The 5000-nt window shown below is 51.9% G+C and overlaps 1 non-coding gene across 1 annotated transcript in view; it reads left to right on the forward strand.

Moving 5' to 3' along the window:
- Positions 1-4411: 4411 nt before the first annotated feature.
- Positions 4412-5000, forward strand: part of LOC124580791 — a 1910-nt gene continuing 1321 nt past the window's right edge. Inside the window, exon 1 of the ribosomal RNA XR_006973318.1 lies at positions 4412-5000. This exon is cut by the window's right edge and continues 1321 nt beyond it. This is a non-coding gene — a ribosomal RNA (small subunit ribosomal RNA).

Here is a 5000-nt window from a genome sequence, read left to right on the forward strand (position 1 = left end):
AGGTGCACCCTGACGTGGCAAATCAGATGATGCCGCAGTCATTTACTTACGATAATCACAATCAACAAACCGGCCCCCCCCCCCCCCAAAACACCTTTCCTTACAACAATGTGTACCTTAACCTAACCCGTATTGTGCCTTAACCTAACCCGTATTGTGCCTTAACCTAACCCGTATTGTGCCTTAACCTAACCCGTATTGTGCCTTAACCTAACCCGTATTGTGCCTTAACCTAACCCGTATTGTGCCTTAACCTAACCCGTATTGTGCCTTAACCTAACCCGTATTGTGCCTTAACCTAACCCGTATTGTGCCTTAACCTAACCCGTATTGTGCCTTAACCTAACCCACGTTGTGCCTTAACCTAACCCACGTTGTGCCTTAACCTAACCCACGTTGTGCCTTAACCTAACCCACGTTGTGCCTTAACCTAACCCACGTTGTGCCTTAACCTAACCCACGTTGTGCCTTAACCTAACCCACGTTGTGCCTTAACCTAACCCATATTGTGCCTTAACCTAACCCATATTGTGCCTTAACCTAACCCATATTGTGCCTTAACCTAACCCATATTGTGCCTTAACCTAACCCATATTGTGCCTTAACCTAACCCATATTGTGCCTTAACCTAACCCATATTGTGCCTTAACCTAACCCATATTGTGCCTTAACCTAACCCATATTGTGCCTTAACCTAACCCATATTGTGCCTTAACCTAACCCATATTGTGCCTTAACCTAACCCATATTGTGCCTTAACCTAACCCGTATTGTGCCTTAACCTAACCCGTATTGTGCCTTAACCTAACCCGTATTGTGCCTTAACCTAACCCGTATTGTACCTTAACCTAACCCGTATTGTGCCTTAACCTAACCCGTATTGTGCCTTAACCTAACCCGTATTGTGCCTTAACCTAACCCGTATTGTGCCTTAACCTAACCCGTATTGTGCCTTAACCTAACCCGTATTGTGCCTTAACCTAACCCGTATTGTGCCTTAACCTAACCCGTATTGTGCCTTAACCTAACCCGTATTGTGCCTTAACCTAACCCGTATTGTGCCTTAACCTAACCCGTATTGTGCCTTAACCTAACCCGTATTGTGCCTTAACCTAACCCGTATTGTGCCTTAACCTAACCCACGTTGTGCCTTAACCTAACCCACGTTGTGCCTTAACCTAACCCACGTTGTGCCTTAACCTAACCCACGTTGTGCCTTAACCTAACCCACGTTGTGCCTTAACCTAACCCACGTTGTGCCTTAACCTAACCCACGTTGTGCCTTAACCTAACCCACGTTGTGCCTTAACCTAACCCACGTTGTGCCTTAACCTAACCCATATTGTGCCTTAACCTAACCCATATTGTGCCTTAACCTAACCCATATTGTGCCTTAACCTAACCCATATTGTGCCTTAACCTAACCCATATTGTGCCTTAACCTAACCCATATTGTGCCTTAACCTAACCCATATTGTGCCTTAACCTAACCCATATTGTGCCTTAACCTAACCCATATTGTGCCTTAACCTAACCCATATTGTGCCTTAACCTAACCCATATTGTGCCTTAACCTAACCCATATTGTGCCTTAACCTAACCCATATTGTGCCTTAACCTAACCCATATTGTGCCTTAACCTAACCCATATTGTGCCTTAACCTAACCCATATTGTGCCTTAACCTAACCCATATTGTGCCTTAACCTAACCCATATTGTGCCTTAACCTAACCCATATTGTGCCTTAACCTAACCCATATTGTGCCTTAACCTAACCCATATTGTGCCTTAACCTAACCCATATTGTGCCTTAACCTAACCCATATTGTGCCTTAACCTAACCCATATTGTGCCTTAACCTAACCCATATTGTGCCTTAACCTAACCCATATTGTGCCTTAACCTAACCCATATTGTGCCTTAACCTAACCTATATTGCGCCTTAACCTAACCCATGTTGCGCCTTAACCTAACCTATGTTGCGCCTAACCTAACCTATGTTGCGCCTTAACCTAACCTACGTTGCGCCTTAACCTAACCTATATTGCGCCTTAACCTAACCTATATTGCGCCTTAACCTAACCTATATTGCGCCTTAACCTAACCTATATTGCGCCTTAACCTAACCTATATTGCGCCTTAACCTAACCTATATTGCGCCTTAACCTAACCTACGTTGCGCCTTAACCTAACCCACGTTGCGCCTTAACCTAACCCACGTTGCGCCTTAACCCAACCCACGTTGCGCCTTAACCCAACCCACGTTGCGCCTTAACCCAACCCACGTTGGGCCTTAACCCAACCCACGTTGCGCCTTAACCCAACCCACGTTGCGCCTTAACCCAACCCACGTTGGGCCTTAACCCAACACACGTTGGGCCTTAACCCAACACACGTTGGGCCTTAACCCAACACACGTTGGGCCTTAACCCAACACACGTTGGGCCTTAACCCAACACACGTTGGGCCTTAACCCAACACACGTTGGGCCTTAACCCAACACACGTTGGGCCTTAACCCAACACACGTTGGGCCTTAACCCAACACACGTTGGGCCTTAACCCAACACACGTTGGGCCTTAACCCAACACACGTTGGGCCTTAACCCAACACACGTTGGGCCTTAACCCAACACACGTTGAGCCTTAACCCAACACACGTTGGGCCTTAACCCAACACACGTTGGGCCTTAACCCAACACACGTTGGGCCTTAACCCGCTCTGTAATTGTCATACGACGCGTTAAATTAGTGTAGTGTTGCCTAACTGCAACCCCCGCAATATAGTTTGCTACTCGCACTGCCTGGTCCCCAGTGTATCGCTTCATGTTAAACACCTTGCAGCGATACACTGTAATGTGGATGGCAGCAGGACGTACATGCTCAATGCCCTTCGCAGTTGTTCATTGGCATTCGCATGGCGAAGCACTTAGCCTACGCTGTGGTACGGCCTGTGTCAACTGTCCGCTGATGTTGTACGTCCAAATCACACACTGTACTGCACATTGGTCCTCATGTACTGAATGATACATCGTGGTACATGTGACCGTACAACGACTGCGCCAACAACGGCGAACCATGCGGTCCAACTGTTGTGCACTCAGCTATGTGTCGTCTCCCTATAAGAGCCGGATTGCAGTGTGGTATGCCCTGGATGGCGATCAGCATGAGCCGTCTGTTGATGTAGTGGCGCGTGTTGTCAGACGTAGTCGTCTCTTCTCACACACCGTGACAGCATGGTGCACTGCGTTCCACATCTGCGACATGCGACAGAGGCCGGTTGACAGTCGTTCGCGCAATGGACATCGCATACGTACGGGGGCCACCTTCCACGTGTTCGCGAAGCGTGCACATGTTGTTGCGTGTATGTGGGCAGACATAGTGTGTCGTGACACCTGACACAGGCATGCAACAATCGTTGAATTTGCAAATGGCGATGGACGTCTACGTTTGCTGGTGACGTTACGCAAATGAACAACTGGTAAACCGTTGTGGTGCGGTTGTTCTCGCTAGAGGTGAATCAGTGATGGCGACGATCGGTTGAGCTACCAACCGGTTGTTTCAGCGATACCCACCATGCCCACGAACGTGAATGGCATGTGGGTGTGAAGCGATACGCGGCGGTGGCTGGGTGGGACCGTCCCCGGCCGGTGAGGGGGGGCCTCCCGGCGTGCTGGCCGCGCGGTGCGTGGGCGCACGCGCTACAGCCGGCTGGTGGGGGCGGCCAGTGGCAGGCGCGCCGGCCGACGGAGGCGGCAGGCGGCGCAGCTGCGCGCCGGCGCACCCTGCACGCGGCGCCGTGCGGCCAAAGTAGGTCCTCGCGGGCCCGGTGCGAAGCGCGGTGGACATCTGCAGTGTGCTGGTCCGATTGAGGACTGTGTGCGCTGAGGATGCGCCGCCGCCCGGCGCTCGGCGCCGCGACGCCGTCTGCTGCTCGGTCGCCTCTGCGGTTCTCGCAGGTGGTTTGTATCGCAGCTGTGCGGACGTGTTGGCGCGTGCGCTGTGCTGGGAGAGTTCGCTTCGGCACCCAAGTGGGGCTTTTGTCCTTCTGTGGCGCTGGCGTTGGAGCTGCCGGCCACCGTAGGTGGCGCGTGTTGTCTCCCGCCGGCAATGCCACGACAGCACGCTCCCGGGCCTCTGTCGGCAGCGGCAAGCTCAGTTGGGAGCACGGGTGGTCGCACCTAAAGCGTCTACTCGCCAAACTCCGGGCGATTGCGCCTCTCTCGAACCCGACCAAGTACTTAGGACGGCGCTGCGCGCCGCCGGGACCTGAGAGGGTTTCGAGGTGTATCGTGCAGGGGAGCTCAGCCTCCTCCTGTTTGCAGAATAATTGAGCGGACGCTTGCGTGTTCGCGCGGGCCCCCGGGACACACTCCCGGGCGGCCGGCTGCTCAGCTCTAGTTGACGCAGCTCCCTGGTTGATCCTGCCAGTAGTCATATGCTTGTCTCAAAGATTAAGCCATGCATGTCTCAGTACAAGCCGCATTAAGGTGAAACCGCGAATGGCTCATTAAATCAGTTATGGTTCCTTAGATCGTACCCACGTTACTTGGATAACTGTGGTAATTCTAGAGCTAATACATGCAAACAGAGTCCCGACCAGAGATGGAAGGGACGCTTTTATTAGATCAAAACCAATCGGTCGGCTCGTCCGGTCCGTTTGCCTTGGTGACTCTGAATAACTTTGGGCTGATCGCACGGTCCTCGTACCGGCGACGCATCTTTCAAATGTCTGCCTTATCAACTGTCGATGGTAGGTTCTGCGCCTACCATGGTTGTAACGGGTAACGGGGAATCAGGGTTCGATTCCGGAGAGGGAGCCTGAGAAACGGCTGCCACATCCAAGGAAGGCAGCAGGCGCGCAAATTACCCACTCCCGGCACGGGGAGGTAGTGACGAAAAATAACGATACGGGACTCATCCGAGGCCCCGTAATCGGAATGAGTACACTTTAAATCCTTTAACGAGTATCTATTGGAGGGCAAGTCTGGTGCCAGCAG

The sequence above is a fragment of the Schistocerca americana genome, unplaced genomic scaffold (genome assembly GCF_021461395.2).
Source record: "Schistocerca americana isolate TAMUIC-IGC-003095 unplaced genomic scaffold, iqSchAmer2.1 HiC_scaffold_352, whole genome shotgun sequence".
Classification (NCBI taxonomy): Eukaryota; Metazoa; Arthropoda; class Insecta; order Orthoptera; family Acrididae; genus Schistocerca; species Schistocerca americana.